Below are 18,624 nucleotides of genomic sequence, written 5' to 3'. Positions count from 1 at the left end.
TTTGTTGGAACCCTCTGTTTATAAAAAGCTTCTGATCAACAACCTAGAATTTTCTAAAAGCCTTGGGAATCCTGTCTTCATCAATGGAACATTATGTTTGAGTGCAGGTACATATATCTTGGGCTATTTGACAGCAAAGTAGAAGCTGCAAGGTCTAATTGCTCATGAATTTTTCTCTCTGATGATGAATTTCATTACCCTGAATCTCAACCTTTAATGGTTCCATCCAACTTGAATTCCCCTCTTTTCTTTTGGACTTCAGGGCTTATGACAAGGCGGCTATAAAATGTAATGGAAGGGAAGCTGTTTCCAATTTCGAACCAAGTACATATGAAGGAGAGATAGCCGTGTAGGCTGATTCTGGAGGTGTTGTTCAATTCAAATGATCCTGTTTTGTTTACTCAAGAACGATTCTTTATGTGCTAACTGGAAGCCTATGAATGAATCTTTTAATATGTTTTTGATACAGGAACTGCCCACAATCTCAATCTGAACCTAGGGATTTCCCCCCCTTCTTTTGCCCATGGTTCGAAGGAGAGTGAGAGTTTGGCTGGCTTCCATTTTCATTGCAGCCCTTTTGAGGTGCCTAAAAACAGGAATATTAGGGTAATCGACACATACTTCCGAGTTTTTATGTATGCCAATTTGATATATGAACATGGAAAAGTGAACCTTTTCTTACTACTATCTATTGTTAATGAAGCTTGTCTTATGACCCCAAATTTATTAATTCTTGGATGATGATGATGAAGATGATCTATTGTTCATGAAGGGAAAATGATTTTTATCAGATCCTGATGCTTTTCCCATATACACGCCTAATGGAACATGCTCTGCATAGCTAATATTTCTTCTTTAGAAGTTCACATCTGCTAGAACATTTTCCAAATTATTTTATCAATGGATCTAATTAAAAGCTTGTGAAACTAATTAGAATAAAAATCAATCTCATCTCTTTACAGGGTCCTCATCATTGATGGATACTTTGCTACTGCACATGTTACCTTTATAGATATTGATTGATCTCTAACTGGTTTTGGGCCTTCTTTCCAACATGCAGATAATGAACCTTGTTAATGTTCAGTGTCATTCTGGAAGTCTACTTGTTAATTCATGTTGTCTCACATAAAAGCTAGTTTTAAGTGACAGTTTTTCTATTGACAGGCTGAGAACCCAACTTCAGTACCTCAATGCTTGACCATGGCACCTGAGCATCCTCCTATGTGGACTAGTCTATATCCTGGTTTCTTTCCCAACTTTGACGTAATCTCCTGCCTATTTTACTTCTTGTTTTTATTGTAATTTCTTTGCTGATGTGGCTTTCCTCGAGCATTGGGTGAACCAAGATGGACATTACTGCTGCTAGAAAATCGACTAAACCTCACCTTGAGTTGTTCCAGTTGTTATCATTAGCACACCACATAGATTACACTTCTAAGGGATATATCCATCATCATTGGCATTTGTGTATTGTCTTCACTTTCAAAATCTCGGATGCCTTTCCCAGTACTCTACTCCTTGTGACTACTGGTGGTTTACCAAAGAAATTGCAGTTTTGGAAAACCTTATTCATGTGATTTGGCTTATTAAGAAATCTTATACCATCCGATTCAACCTGGGATACATTAGATTTGATCAATTATTTATGTCATCCATGCCTCACTAATCTTTATGCAGCACAATGACAATAGTGTGAGTTTTGATTGCAATGGAGCCTTTGGACAGGAGGATCCGAATTCACAAGCAAGCCTGGAAGATCTTTGTCGCTCACATCTTGTAAAGATAAGTTTCCTAGGATACTTTTTACATTCATTTTATGTGCATTACACTATCTGTCATTATGTTCTGTTGTGGAAGCCATTGATTCGTGTTTCTACATGAAATTCAAGCTGTCCTAGTGATCCAAGAAGGTATATGATATCATACAACTTAGTTTTGAAAGCTGCAAATAGAGAAACAATTAGATATGCTTCACCTCAATGTGCAGTTGGATTAGAGTTAGCAATATCTAGTCAAGAACTTAATAGAATGATAGAATTTAGTGCTAGGGTCATGATAACCAAAAGTTTGGTATTCTGGTATTTGGTGAGCCATTCTTGTACCCCCCGATACATTTTTGTACTCATGAGCCATTTTCATGCCCATGAACCATTTTTTGTATTTGGTGAGCCATTTTCGCATTTTTGTACCCCTAAAAATCTCTAGAAGTTTCTAGAGTTTTCTAAAGGGGTCCTGTAGATAGTGCCATATAGAGAGAATCTAAAAGAATTCTCAACTGTTGGATGATTATCACATGGCATCATCGTAGCCATCTATGAAAAGTGGTAAGAGATTCCTGGCTCTATAAAAGGAGGGGTTCCTTAATTGCAACAAACCTCATAGACCATAGAAACCTTGGAAGTTGTAAGATGTCTCTAGTTCACTATTGGAAGTTGTAAGATCTTAGGTTAACTATAGTGCAATACAAGATTTCCTGCCTTCACAAGTCTTCCAACTAGTTTAGCTCTAAAGTGTGTTGTTGCTTGCTTGCTAAATGGAGGGTTAGTACTTGGATGGATGTCTTTCAAATGAAGAGGAAAGCAGAATGAGAAGTCCAAAACTATGTCGATAAGATCTCATTTACAAGAAATCCAACACCTGCATTCATTGATGATATATATATATATATATATATATATATATATTAGGCCCTAGATGAGCATAGGTTGGAATTTGATCTTTTATGTTACTTGCAAGACATATCTTGTTATTCCTAGAGGCCCCAACAAGGCTACAGAAACCACAAGGCTAGGCTGGCCAAAATTCTGATTACGATGACCGTGGATTCCAGCATGGTGGACGGAGTTAACATAGTTGATTATGGTTGGCATCAAAACTCACCAAGTAGTGAGGATGATTGACTAATTAGTGGTAGGCCATCTAACCAAATCATCCACTTTTGGGTGCAGGGATAGGTAATTCCTAGTCTTTCGATTGAGCTATCAACTCCCACATTATCTCTGGGTGCTCCTTTTTTTTTTCTTTTTTTTTTTGTAGTGAAGCTAGTAATCACTAGTGTTTAGAAGCCCATGGTGGAAATGGCCTTGTCTATCTAGTAACCAAGATCGTAAAGAAATAGGACTCCTGATCATCACTCATACACATTTATGTATAAAATGGTGAATATATTAACTCAACAGATGGAGGATCTTACATGATAGGTAAGCAGGTGCCCAAGAAGGCTCACTGCCTCAGCACACTGTCCACTTGTTTTTAACTCTCTTCTTTGTGCTGATGGGCATTTGCGCGCTGCATCAATGTTTCTTAAATTGCCTACAAATGCAGTTTTTTAGATGTCTTGTAGTTAAACAGTCTGAAAACCCCTAGTATACAGACTACAGTAGTCTAATATTAGCATATCTCCATCTCTTTAACATACATGGTGGCATATATAGTACCTGTTGTGTATTTATGGATGGGCACAGGTATATGTGATGCATGTATGTGAGTTTTGGATATGCCTGATGTTAACATTAAGATGGCATTGATAGTTAACATTTATACCTTTGATAGTTAACATTACAAGGATAATCAAATGGTCCGAGATTGCCAAAACATGGACAACTGACCAAAACACCATCATTTGATACATTGTCTATTTTTAACATTGACATTTATGACCATGTCTAAGTTTCGTAGTGTATCAATAACTGCAAAAAACATTTCATAGTATTAAAACTAGTTGGTTCAATTTGTTATGGAAAAAAAAAAACTGGTTGGTTAAATTGTTGCATGTTGTTTGTTAAATGGCCCATCTAACCATTGATAACTCTGTTATATTGTTTCAACCTTGTAATTAATGGCTTATTTTTTAATTCATTTATTCTATCTTTGTTGAATGCTACTTTTTGACTTTTTTTCCCTTCTATGCAGGATTTTAATCAATTGTGCCTAAATTTAAGCCTACAACCACTTCAGCCTTTTGACACCACTCGTGCTAGGGGTAAACCACATAGAGGATTTTTTTTTTTGTTTTTTTTTTAAACAAAAAAAAAATTATTCAAGACCATTTTCAATTTATTGTTGTAAATATTATATTTTTTTTATTGTAAAGTAATATAAATTTTGTTTAATATTCAATTTTAATTGTATTGCAACATTTTTTATGTTTTAAATATTAAAAAAAATATAGGTTTCAATTGAATTATATATAATAATAAAAAATTATTGGACTCTCAAATCTATACAAAGCTTTTCAGTGGCGCTTGTATAGACTTTTATTGGTGCTTTTCCATGAATAAAAGTGCTCAGAAATTGTCCCTTACCGGCGCTTGGGTAGAGTTCTACCGGCGCTTTTCCACTTTTACTGGCGCTTCTTTCAGAAATACCAACGACCGCCAAAAGCGTCGGTGAAGGCCGAATAGGAGCTGAAAAGGAGGGTATGAGCGCCGATAAAGTATCGTAGCGCCGGTAATTTTCGTATATACCGGCGCTTTCCTAGCCCCGAGGCTTTTACCGGCGCTGTAGACTGCCGGTAAAAGTTCGTTGTCTTGTAGTGCTGCATGAACAATCAGCTTCACCCACAACCCTTTATCCATTACAACCATCTCCTCTAGCACCACCACCTAATCCTAATGCTATACCCAACTCGTCATTTTCCGCACCTCCCATCCAACCTACACCGCCCCTTAGTGCCAATTCATCCTTTCTTTTTTTACCCACTACCAACACCACACTTACCCCAAGTCCCATTGGTTGTTCACAAAACCTTTATGAACCTCCTCCAGGTCCCTCAACTACAGCCACAACTACTGGACATGCCTCTTCTATTTGCTCTACATCTACTCATCCCATGGTGACAAGAACAAGATAGTACTTGGAAATCAAATCCCAAATACGCTTTCGTTGCAATTATCGAAAATAAACATAACGAACTTTCTTGGCTTGTTGAGGCAAAGAAACAATTTGAATGGCGTGCGGCGATGTGCTCTGAATTTAATGCCCTTCAAAAGTGTGGCACATGGTCTATTGTGCACCAAACACCTTATATGAATGTTCTTTCTAATAAATGGGTTTATAAAATTAAGCAGAAGTGTAATGGCTCCAGAGATCGCCATAAAGCTCGAGTTGTGGCAAATGGTGCAAATGGTTTTCATTAACAACGTGGGTTGGACTACACAGAAACCTTTAGTCCAGTAGTGAAACACTACCATTCGGACGGTCTTAGCTCTTGCCATAAATCAACATTGGACTGTGCAGCAACTTGATGTTCAAAATGCCTTTTTCCATGGCGTTTTAAATGAAGAAGTATATACATGACAATCGAAAGGTTTTGAAGATCCCATTTTTTTCCAACCATGTTTGTCGGTTACATAAATCCCTTTACAGTTTGAAATAAGCACATTGAGCTTGGTTCCAACGATTTTCTCAATACCTTGAAAATCTTGGATTTATTGGCTCCAAAGATGACCATTCTCTCTTCACTTATCTTAAGGATGGTGCGTTCGTTCTATTACTAATTTATGTGGATGATATTCTTATTACTGGCAATAGTGAAGTTCATCTTAATCATCTCATTGCTGACCTGGGAAAACTATTCGCCATAGACTTGGGCTACCTGCATTATTTTCTTAGACTCAAGGTTATTTTTTTCAAAACTGGTTTATACTTAGACATGTCGTGGACCTTCTCAAATGCACTAAAATGGAAGATGCCAAACCGTGTGCGTCACCTACTCCTAAGTGGCAAGAAAACGGGCCTTTCTGATGGTGATATCCTTAAAGATCCCACTGAATATCGAAGTGTGGTAGGAGCACTGCAATACCTAACTCTTACTAGGCCCGATTTAGCCCACGCTGTAAATCAAGTGTGTCAGAATATGCACTCCTCATCAACTACTCATTGGACTTTCATAAAACGTATTTTGAGATGTGTTAGAGGCACAATTGATTTTGGTTTTTTGTTTCAATCTAGATCCTTCAAGCTTGAAACCTATGCTGATGCTGGCTATGCCGAGAACGAGTCCTGTAGATAGACAATCTACAGGAGGATATTGCATTTATCTTGGGTATAATTCCATTTCTTGGAGTGCCAAAAAGCAATCAACTGTCTCTTGATCCAACATTGAGTCCGAGTATCGTCAACTAGCCCACACGGTTGCTGAAATATCTTGGTTAAGACTTTTATTTAAAGACTTACAGATTTTGACAACGTTAGCTCAATCTCTCTTACAGCTAATCCTGTATTTCACAGAAGGACAAAGCATCTAGAGGTAGATTATCATTATAGTCGAGAGAGTTGTGCGCAAGGATCTTGATGTTCGGTACATTATTACAGTTGATCAAGTCACCGACATTTTGACAAAATGCCTTGTAACAACTTGTTTTTGACATTATGAGACAAGTTAATGGTCTGCCCATGGCCCATTAGCTTGAGGGGGTGTAATAGCTGAATTGATTCAAACACCATTTCAGCCATCTCTAGCTCTTCATGAGGTGGCACGTTCTCCTATTTAGATAGTTGACTTGCTTTGCCTCTTGTACATAAGTATAAATTCATTTTTTTCTATTGTAATTCATGCAATTAGGGATTCAGTTATTTCGTAAAAAAATTTAAAATGAAATTGTATATACAGCAAAAATCCAATTTTGCCTCTAGTTTCTAATATTTTAATCACCACACGTTTAGAGATAACAAGGAAATTTTTCAATGATTTACATTCATTTCTGAAATTGAGGGGGAGGATCATCGCTGAAGCGTGGTCATCAGATAATAGCTTACTCATAGGGGTGTACACGAACCGAGCTAGCTTGGTTAGCTCGCTCGACTTGACTCGAAAAAACTCGATTCGACTCGGTTCGAAGCTGAGTTCGAGCCGAGTTGAGCTGATTTTTTGAGTTCGAAAATGAGTATGAGTCAAGTTCGAGCTGGCCCTAGCTCGACTCGACTCGAATCGAACCCAACTCGGATCGAACCAGTTCGGTGACTTGGTTACTTTGATATTGATGTTGCTCCCCAAGTGTTTGATGAAATAACTCAATGAAGTGTGGCTGATGGCAAGGAAGGTATGTATATGAAACAAATATCTTTTTTTTTTCTTGATTTTTATGTTGCTTAGAAGGTGTTTGATAAAATACTTGTAAAACCACTACTATTATTTTACATACAGTGAGATTTTAAAGGTGCAGTCCATGTGTTTGTGAAAATGCTACACCGGCATGAACTTGACTCGAACTCGACTCAAACTAGCCCGAGCTGCTGACCGAACCGAGCCGAGCTGGCCAGTCAAGCTCGAGGACCGAGCCAAGTCGAGTTCGAGCTGGGGTCAGCGAGCGGCCGAGCTGAGTCGAGCTGAGGCCAGCTCGACCTAGTTCGACTCGATGTACACCCTACTTTCTCATGATCAAATCATCAGAATATGGTGGAGGCAGATTGGCTATTGGTCAGTGCTCTCTGGGCCCTACCATGTATATGTATTTCATCCACACCGGCCATCCATTTTTTCAGATCATTTTATAGGTTGATCCCAAAAATGAGGCAGATCTAAATCTTAGGTGAACCATACCACCGGAAAACAGTATTGATTGAATGTCCACCATTAAAAACTTTCAAGGCTCCATTGTAATGTTTATTTGACATTCAACATGTTGATTAGGCCATACAGACGCAGATGAAGGGAAAAAACAAATATCAGATTGATTCAAACCTTTTATGCCCAAGTTTTCAACGGTGAGTGTTCAACCAATATTGTTTCCTGTAACGTTGCCTACTTAAGATTTGGATTTACTTCATTTTTGTGCTGATGCCATAAAATGATATGAAAATGGATCGACAGCATGGATGAAAACACATAATTATTATGGCGGGCCCACAGAGGACCCACCAGTCAGTTTCAGTAGACAATCGGCGTCCCAATATGGTGACCATCTCGGCCGCGGATTGGGCATGACCTAGCTAGAGAGACGATCCTGTCAGGGGATCTGTGGGGCTACCAGATGTATACGCCGTTCATTCGTTTGTACAGATCATTTTAGACCATGAACCAAAAAAGGCTAAGTAGACACACCATACAAAACAGTTATGAATTCCTACCATTGAAAACTTCCTATGGCCCAGTGTCATATTTATTTGTCATCCAACCTGTTCATAAGGTCACTTGGACCGGTACTCAGGGAAAACATTAAATATCAATTTTGATCTAAAACTTCTCAGCTCCCCGATGAGTTTTCAACGGTAAGCTTTCAATCCACACTGCTTCATGTAGTGTGGTCCACTTTAGCATTTAATCTACCTTGTTTTCAGGCTCATGCCCTAAACTGATATGTCAAAATGGATGAACGCATTAAACATGGACATCATGGTGGGCCCACAAATCTACTGACAGGACTGTACATTTTTGGCTAGGTACTGGTGGGGGTAGTCTCCAAGATGGTGCGACCCTTACAGTGGGGCCCACCTTGATATATCTATTCTTTATCCAGGCCGTCCAAAAACAAAGAAGGTCCAATCATCAGGTTGACCATACCATAGGGAGAAATGGTGATTGACCATTAATGGGTTACAAAAGTTTTCGGATCAAGCTGATATTTGTTTTCCCCCCTTCATCCATGCTCATGTGACCTTATCAACGGATTGGATGTAAAATAGACGCTATGGAAACATTAAGATGGGTTCTATGAAGTTTTTAATGGTAGCACGTTTAATCACCACTGTTTTCTATGGTATGGTCCACCTGATAATTGGATCTTCTTCATTTTTGGTATAATGCCCTAAAATGATTGAAAATCGGATAAACAGCGTGGATACGGAATTCATAAATCAAGATGGACCCCACAGTAAGCGACGCAGCGTCTTGGGTGAGTCCGGGGTCCTGGGAAAACAGGGAAACAGTAGTGATTGAACATCTACCGTTAAAAACCTCTTGTCGCCCTGTAATGTTTATTTGACATCCAACCTGTAAATCAGGTCATACATACCTGGATGAACTCAAAAAGCAAATATCAGCTTGATCTAAAACTTTCGTATCGCCAAGAAGTTTTTAACGGTGAGAGTTCAATCAACACTGTGTGGCCCCTTGAGATCTTGATCTACCTCAATTTCGGGTTCATAACATAAAATTATCTGGAAAAATGCATGGACGGCATGGATGAGACACATACATCATGCTGGGGTTCACAGAGCACAGACCACTAGCCATTGGTTACTGTAGCCAATCCGTTTTTGGATGCATGATACATCCCGTGCTCCGTGGGCAACCAACGATTCCACCCTTCAAAAAGAGATCGAACGAAAAGAATATGCATTGTTATCAATAAAGAAAAAGAATAAATTTGTACTTTTTCTTCAGTCATGTAAATGGATTCTGAAAATCTAATATAAAACCTTGAAATCACAACCGTTCTTTCCCAAGCCCATTCTCTCGTTATCACAACCGTTTTTTCCAAGCCCATTCTCTCGTTATCCCCATCTCCATCTTTCAAATGGGAAATACAATCTCTAGCCCGTCCTCGTCACCATCCCCGCCCCGGGCCCCAGTCTCCCAACCAAGGCAGCTCCCTTCCTCGCCTTCACCCACCCAACCAATCCAGCACCCGGTCTCGCGCGTCCCGACCCACCTGCGCCCAGCTCACCCCAATGCCTTCGACTCCAAAACTATCTTCCTCGGCCCCATCCACGACGACGACGACTGGAATGACTCGTTACCCTTCAAATCCAAATCCATCTTGACCTCCCTCTCCCTCTCCAAACCTGACTCCGGTTTCGAACCTGACGAGCTCTGGAGATGCATCACCAAACACCTGTTAGAGTCAAAAAGCATATCCACCATCCTATCAAGAATAACAGAGGCGCAAGATTACGACACCCGTGGGCTGGATATGGAGAAGTTCTTGCATCTCCTGCAGATTAGAATCGTGGGAGATGCTGTTTTCCTAGTCTCGTGCTTCCTCACCGATCTTCATTCCAACCCGGAAGGACTACGAAGAAAATACGAAGTAGCTGCCATTAATGATATTGTGAAGCTCGACAACCAGTTGCCGCTCGAGCTCGTTCAAGCTGTCGTTGCAGAGCTTCCTTCTGCGCTAAAAGCCACAGTATCCGAAAAGACGAAGAACACAGACGAAGTTTCCGAATCTAAACCCGAAACATTTCGGATCGGGTTCTCAGAGGACGATTTCCCGCAAGTCACTGTAAGTTTCTGCAAGTTCTACTCGATTTTCCGGCAAACCGCCTCGCCAAGTCTCGACTTGGGTAAGAAAAAGACCCTGTTGGACTGCTTACACACAACCATTTCCGGCGAGTTCGAGTCTAAAGAAGCGGAAACCAGCACCGCTCGGCCTGAAATAGCAAAGACAGATTGCCCAACAGCTAAAGAAATGGTTCGGGTAGGAATCCGGTTCAAATCGGAAGGGGTTCAGAACATAGCTGGGATCCTTTTCAAGAACGGTTTTCTCCGGTTACCGGTTCTGGTTTTGAATGATCTGACGGAAACGGTTATACGGAATCTGCTGGTTCTAGAAGCTTCTTACAAGGAAAGGCCGGTGTCCGATTACGTCCGGTTCTTGAATATGATAGTGGAGGGCGGAGAAGATGTGGCGGTGTTGAAAAATGCAGGGGTTTTGGAAGGGTATTTTGTGGAAGAGGAGGTGGCAGAATTTATAAAGTCATTGGACGACTTTCATTTCACTCCTGCTTACCATGTTCTTCCTATTCAGAATGCTTTGGAGCATTTGCGGTCTTATTACGATGAGAACATTAAGGAGGAAGGGCTTGTGAACCGTTTGGCTGAGAACATTGAGAAGAAAAAAGGGCATGTGAACCGTTTGGCCGAGAAAATTGAGAAGAAGGAAAGGCATGTGGACCAGTTGGCTGAGAAAATTGAGAAGAAGGAAGGGCATGCAGACCGTTTGGTTGAGAACATTGCGGAGAAGGAAAGGCATGTTGATGGTTTGGCCGAGAAGATTGAGAAGAAGGAAGAGCAAGTGAATCGTTTGGCTGAAAACGTTGAGAAGAAGGAAGAGCATGTGAACCGTTTGGCTGAAAACATTGAAAAGAAGGAAGAGCAAGTGAATCGTTGGGCTGAGAACATTGAGAAGAAGGAACGGCATGTGAACCGTTTAGCTGAGAATATTGAGAAGAAGGAAGGGCAAGCGAAGCATTTGGCTGAGAACATTGAGAAGAAGGAAAGGCATGTGAGCCGTTTGGTTGACCACATTGAGAAGAAGGAAGGTAATGTGAAGCGTTGGACTGTCGCTGTAGTTGCATTTGTTTCAGTTGGGTTGCTTTTGCGCCTTGGATATGAGATGTGGAAATGAAAAATCAAACACCATTGTTGTTTCTACATCTATATCTATCTACAAGTCCTTCCTGCTCCAGAACACCAATTTCCATTAAATGTGAGTGGATGAATGCCCAGGCCTCTTACAGAGTCCCATGTTGGCACCTATGTAAATGTCCATGTAGATTTCCACATTTCCTTCAAACAGATCCTTGGTATGTATAGTTTTTTTTTTTTTTTTTCTTTGAGCTTGTAACTTTGTTGATGTGGGAGAAAATTTACAACTCTCGAACAGGCACTAAATAAAAAAAAAAAAAAAAAAGGCCCCACGCCTATCTTATATGCTAACAATTCAAGTAGGTGGCACCGAGGTACGACAACCCATCCTCCCTTCGAATTAGCTACATCGCTATGCTTACTCGACCTAGACAGGACCTAAAGTTGACAAAAGAAAACGTCAGCAGAAAAAGAACTAGAGACATGTATAATACATTTACGCAAAGGGAATGGCGTGTTGATGTATAGCGGGTCATGGACAGTTTCATGGCCAAGATGGACCAGAAAAGGCCTAATCGAAGACCGAGGTGATCAGATAATCAGGACTTAAAATGGACATATCTCGCGGACCGCAATGAGCTACGACGTACTGTATATGATTTTGGGTAGGATGATCTACTTTAGCCACCCAACCCCACCATGTCGGGTTGTGCATACCGAATTTGTGAAATACCATCAGATCGGCAATTAGATTTCTGTTTTAATTTCATTTTTACTATTTATAACAAGTTTGGCCGAAAACCATTAGCACTATTTATAATTAGTCACAAGTTTTAGTTGCAAAACTCATTTACTCATTTATCAATTAATTTACATATTCTCTAAAATATTTTTTTTATTTTTTTAAATTTTTTCGGTGTGAATTGGAGAAATCTCTCCCCATAAGCTTGTGGTTCGAAGTAGTTATCCTTGAGTAATACATTCATCCAAGCGTCGCACATGGAAGAAAGTAAAGGGAAGAGAGGGGAGATCATCATACGTAAGGATGTGTGTGTAAGGATGTGTGCGCGACGCGAACTGCATCTAGCAAGGCACGCAAGTGCGCGTTTGCCAGCATGGGACAGGAGCGGATTAGATACTGAACACTTCAGTAGCCAAGAGGCTACTGAAGTGACGTGGTGAAATAGGATTGGTTGAAGGCCAAGAGTCTATTGCATTACAATTAATGCTCTTTTCGTTAGAGTTCCATTATAAGTCTCTTTCCGTTTGGCAATGCACACACCCGACCACTCAAGGGTAAATGCCATTTTCAAGTCATTTATTTTACCATGATGTATGCATTGTATCCACATTGCTCATTCATTTCCCGAGATCATTTTAGGGCATAATCCAGAAGTGAGAAGGATCCAAATTTGAAGTGCACCCCACCGCATAAAACAATTGGGATTGAATGCTTACCATTAAAACCTCTTTAGGCTACAGAAGCTTTCGATCAAGTAAATATTTATGCTTTACCTTATTTTATGTCTTTTTTTAACTTGTAAAAAAGTTGATCTCAAATAAACATCATGATTGGCCCAGGAAGTTTTCAACGGCGGCTGTCACTGTCCCATTTTTTTTCCCTGGTGGGGTCCACTTGAAATTGGGAGCAGCCTAATTCTTTGGCTCACTCTCTAAAATGATCTCTCCAAATGGATGGATAGTGCGGATACAACACATATATTATGATGGGCCCAAAGAACGTGGTGATGCCACATCAGTGGCCAGACTCGCTACTGTATGGCTAAGTAACCAACAAGCTTCCGGTTCCAATTGACGCGGTTTGCGGCCAAAGCCATGAGCATGAACTTCCTTAAACGGCAAGCTAGGTGGGGCACACCATGATGTTTGTGAGAAATCCACTCCGTTCATCCGTTTTTTCATATCATCTTATAATGTATGCTGAAAAATGAGGCAGATCTAAAACTCATGTGGGCTGTACGGCTGGAAACAGTAAGTGGGGGAATTCTCGTCGTTCAAAATTTTCGGGGTCCACCATGATGTAAATATGCCATCCATATGGTTCATGAGGTTATTCTTACGGGGATAAACTGAAATTATAAAAACATTAGCATTATCCAAAACTTTTGTGGCCACCTGAATGTTTCAATGGCAGAAGCTCAATCCTACTGTGTGGCCCACTCGAGGTTTGGATCAATATCATTATTACGTCCATGATGTAACATAATCTAAAAAAACTGATGGCCGGGATAGATTTATCAAAAACATTACTGTGTGCGCCACCTAGATATGTTACTACTTTTAACACTATGTGACGGCATTTTAATAATTCATGGAGGAATGGATTTTTAGTTCTTTAAATTACGTATGGTAGGGAAGCAGGCTGGCTACTCAACCAGATGGTAGCGAGTCATATGAGACGTCACCATGTTCCACGGGTTCCATGATGTATGTGTTATATCCGCACCATCCATCCATTTGGAGGGATCATTTTAGGATGTGAGCCAAAGAATTAGGCAAATCCAAAGTTCAAGTAGACCCCGCCACAGAAAACAGCGGGACGGTGACAGCCACTATTGAAACCTTCTCGGTTGGGATTTAACTTTTTTATAAGTTAAAAAAGACATAGAATAATGTAAAGTATAAATATTAGCTTGATCGGAAGCTTCCGGAGCCTAAAAAGGTTTTAATGGTAAGCATTCAATCCCCATTGTTTTCTGCAGTGGGGTACACTTCAAATTTGAATCTTTCTCGCTCTTTGGATTATGCCCTAAAATGATGTCGCGAAATGAACGGCAGTATGGATGGTCGAGTGCGTGCATCGCCAAACGAAGAGAAAAGTCTAACAGAACTTCAATTGAGGGAGCATTAATTGTAAGGCACTAGACTCTCCGCGTTAAACAGATCCTATTTCACCCCGTCACTTCAGTAGCCTCGTGGCTACGGAAGTGTTCAGTATCTAATCCGCTCCCGCATGGACGACAACGAATGGGTAAAATAATCATTTTACACCCAAATCCATAGCTCGAAATACATCGTTTCAACACTTGAGGTCTTGGTATCGATCCCTAGTGGGGGTGGCTAATGTGTGTGTACTGACATAGGTGTGTACTCACATGCTAACCCAAAAAAAATTTTAAAATTTTTTTTTTAAAAAAATAAAATGTAAGAAATTTTTACTGTAGCCCCTTTGCTGAAATGGTTAGATAATGTAAGCCGTCCATTTCTTTGTCACTCCAAATAAGGGAGCGGATCACGTATCACCCAGATAACACCATGGTGGGTGTTTCCCTGACTGTGGGGCCCACCTTAATGTATGTGTTATATATCCACAGTCCATTAGTTTTTTTCAGCTCCTTTTACTGAAATTGAAGCAGATTCAAATCTCAAGCAGACCACCACAGGAAACTATAGTCATTGAACGCCAACCATTAAAACTTCCTAAGGCCACTGTCATGTTTATTTTCCATCCAACTTGTTGATAAGCTCACACAGAAAGGGAAAACACAAATGTGAGTCTGATCCAAAAGTTGTGGCCCCCAAAAAGTTTTTAATGATCAATCACCACTGTTTCCTTGTGGTCTATTTGAGATCTGAATTTATTTAATTTTTGGTATTATGTCCTAAAGTAAATTGATAAAACATATGGATGGCATGGATATACAAAAAATACATCAAGGTCGACCCCACGATCAAAGAAACACCCATTATAGTTAGAGGTGGGCATCGAGTCAAGTCGAACTAGATTGGGCCCAACTCTACTCGGTTCAAAGTTTTCAATGCCTGACCCAAACTCGATCCGATCCGGGACCGAGTCTAGGTCCTCTGAATCAATCCGATCCGTTGTACTGCTGGCCGACCCGAACCGAGTCCGGCTCGGTCAGGGAAATTGAGTCGGATCGGGTTAGGTACGGTTCGGATCGAATCTTCTTTACCCTAAAAGAGTTTCAATGGTGGACGTTCAATCCCCACTGCTTTTTGAAGTGTGGTCCACTTGATCTTTAGATCTATCTTATTTTTCAACTTAAGCCTTAAAATGACTCCGCCGAGTGGATGGACGATTTAGATATAACACATACCTCATGATGGGACCCATAGAACTTGCTAACGGCAACACGCCAAATCGGCTGCCTGGTGCGTGGTATACCTGCCAATCCAGAGTTTTTTCTTAGGACTGCAGCCATGCATTGGGATACTATGTGGGCCCACAGTGATATTTGTAAGAAATCCACACCGTCCATCAGCTGTGAGAGCTCATTTTAGTACATGATACCAAAAAATAAGTGGATCTAAAACTCAAGTGTGCCGGACGAGAGGGAAAACCGAGGAAGGTGGTCAATGAATCTACACTGTTTCCTCTCGTAAGGGCCACTTGAGTTTTGGATATACTTCATTTTTTGCCGCATGTCCTAAAATGAGCTCCCAAAATGGATGAACGATATGGATTTATCACAAACATCACGGTGAAACCCACCTAGCATCCCACGCAGGAACTTTACATGAAAGGATTTTGTTAGGGAGCTCAGTGCTCAAGGCACCTTGAGCTGCCCACAGGTGAGAAGACGGATTGGCTACTCCCATGCCACCAGTCAATGGATGGTAAGTCGGTGCTCTGTGGACCCTATCATGATGTATTTATTCCATCCATGTCGTTCATCTATTTTTCTAGATCATTTTATGGTATTAAAAAAAAAAAGTATATCCCAACCTCAAGTGGACAAGATTAAAAGAAACAATGTTGAATAAACATCGTGCAAATCGAATCAACTCGGATTGGTCTGAATTGACCATTGATCCAAACTCGATTCAATTTACAGTCGGATCTGACTAGGCCAACTCGATCCGACCTAATTCTGGCCTTCGGTTTGGGTCAGTTTGGGTCGAAACAGGTTGAATCAGGTCGGATCCCCCTTGATCGGATCAGAAATGCCCAACTCTAACTATGGTGTTACCAGGGAATAAATTACGAGTCATATTGCTGCCCGGACGCAATCAGTCCTGGCAAGGGCTATGTGGGGCACCGTTTGTGGCAGATTGAAGGTTTAGATGTGAACACACCATAAGAAGCTGTGAGGATTGAATTCCCACCGTTAAAAAATTCATAATGCTATCCGTGATGTTTATTGGCCATCCAACTTTCTATTTTTTCGTTAGCTTGATAGTATACCCACTGTGAGTTCACACTTCACTGTTAGCCACCCACACTAGGAATTCATACCAAAGACCCAGCGTTGAGACGAGGTATCTTTCACTTGGCTGAAAACATTGAAAAGAAGGAAGAGCAAGTGAATCGTTGGGCTGAGAACATTGAGAAGAAGGAACGGCATGTGAACCGTTTGGCTGAGAATATTGAGAAGAAGGAAGGGCAAGCGAAGCATTTGGCTGAGAACATTGAGAAGAAGGAAAGGCATGTGAGCCGTTTGGTTGACCACATTGAGAAGAAGGAAGGTAATGTGAAGCGTTGGACTGTCGTTGTAGTTGCATTTGTTTCAGTTGGGTTGCTTTTGCGCCTTGGATATGAGATGTGGAAATGAAAAATCAAACACCATTGTTGTTTCTACATCTATATCTATCTACAAGTCCTTCCTGCTCCAGAACACCAATTTCCATTAAATGTGAGTGGATGAATGCCCAGGCCTCTTACAGAGTCCCATGTTGGCACCTATGTAAATGTCCATGTAGATTTCCACATTTCCTTCAAACAGATCCTTGGTATGTATAGTTTTTTTTTTTTTTTTTCTTTGAGCTTGTAACTTTGTTGATGTGGGAGAAAATTTACAACTCTCGAACAGGCACTACAGAAAAAAAAAAAAAAAAAAGGCCCCACGCCTATCTTATATGCTAACAATTCAAGTAGGTGGCACCGAGGTACGACAACCCATCCTCCCTTCGAATTAGCTACATCGCTATGCTTACTCGACCTAGACAGGACCTAAAGTTGACAAAAGAAAACGTCAGCAGAAAAAGAACTAGAGACATGTATAATACATTTACGCAAAGGGAATGGCGTGTTGATGTATAGCGGGTCATGGACAGTTTCATGGCCAAGATGGACCTGAAAAGGCCTAATCGAAGACCGAGGTGATCAGATAATCAGGACTTAAAATGGACATATCTCGCGGACCGCAATGAGTTATGACATACTATATATGATTTTGGGTAGGATGATCTACTTTAGCCACCCAACCCCGCCATGTCGGGTTGCGCATACCGAATTTGTGAAATACCATCAGATCTGCGGTTAGATTTCTGTTTTAATTTCATTTTTACTATTTATAACAAGTTTGGCCGAAAACCATTAGCACTATTTATAGTTAGTCACGAGTTTTAGTTGCAAAACTCATTTACTCATTTATCAATTAATTTACATATTCTCAAAAATATATTTTTTATTTTTTTAAAATTTTTTCGGTGTGAATTGGAGAAATCTCTCCCAATAAGCTTGTGGTTCGAAGTAGTTATCCTTGAGTAATACATTCATCTGTGCGTCTCACATGGAAGAAAGTAAAGGGAAGAGAGGGTAAGGATGTGTGCGTAAGGATGTGTGCGCGACACGAACTGCGTCTAGCAAGGCACGCAAGTGCGCGGGTGCCAACATGGGACAAGAGCGGATTAGATACTGAACACTTGATTGGTTGAAGGCCTAGAGTCTATTGCATTACAATTAATGCTCTCTTCGTTAGAGTTCCATCACACGTCTCTTTCCGTTTGGCAGTGCACACACTCAACCACTGAAGGGTAAATGCCATTTTCAAGTCATTTATTTTACCATGATGTATGCATTGTACCCACATTGCTCATTCGTTTCGCGAGATCATTTTAGGGTATAATCCAGAAGTGAGAAAGATCCAAATTTGAAGTGCACCCCACCGCATAAAACAATTGGGATTGAATGGTTACCATTAAAACCTCTTTATGCTACATAAGCTTTCAATCAAGCAATATTTATGCTTTACCTTATTCTATGTCTTTTTTAACTTGTAAAAAAGTTGATCTCAAATAAACATCATGATTGGCCCCGGGAAGTTTTCAACGGTGGCTGTCACTGTACCACTTTTTTTCCCTGGTGGGGTCCACTTGAAATTGGGATCAGCCTAATTCTTTGGCTCACTCTCTAAAATGATCTCTCCAAATGGATGGATGGTGCGGATACAACACATATATCATGATGGGCCCAAAGAACGTGGTGATGCCACATCAGTGGCCAGACTCGCTACTTTATGGCTAAGTAACCAACCAGCTTCGTTCCAATTGACGCGGTATGCGGCCAAAGCCATGAGCATGAACTTCCTTAAACGGCAAGCTAGGTGGGGCACACCATGATGTTTGTGAGAAATCCACTCCGTTCATCCGTTTTCCATATCATCTTATAC

The 18,624-nt window shown here is 40.6% G+C and overlaps 1 long non-coding RNA gene across 1 annotated transcript; it reads left to right on the top strand.

Annotated features, from left to right (window-relative positions):
• On the top strand, positions 1 to 1,262 carry LOC131244376 (uncharacterized). Its single transcript, XR_009170262.1, has 4 exons — positions 1 to 152; positions 263 to 366; positions 470 to 606; positions 1,165 to 1,262. It is a non-coding gene; the product is annotated as an uncharacterized LOC131244376 (long non-coding RNA).
• The last annotated feature ends 17,362 nt before the right edge of the window (positions 1,263 to 18,624 follow it).

This window comes from Magnolia sinica, chromosome 4, assembly GCF_029962835.1.
Source record: "Magnolia sinica isolate HGM2019 chromosome 4, MsV1, whole genome shotgun sequence".
Classification (NCBI taxonomy): Eukaryota; Viridiplantae; Streptophyta; class Magnoliopsida; order Magnoliales; family Magnoliaceae; genus Magnolia; species Magnolia sinica.
The sequence above is the reverse complement of the archived record's forward strand: the minus strand, read 5'-3'. Positions and strand labels throughout refer to the sequence as shown.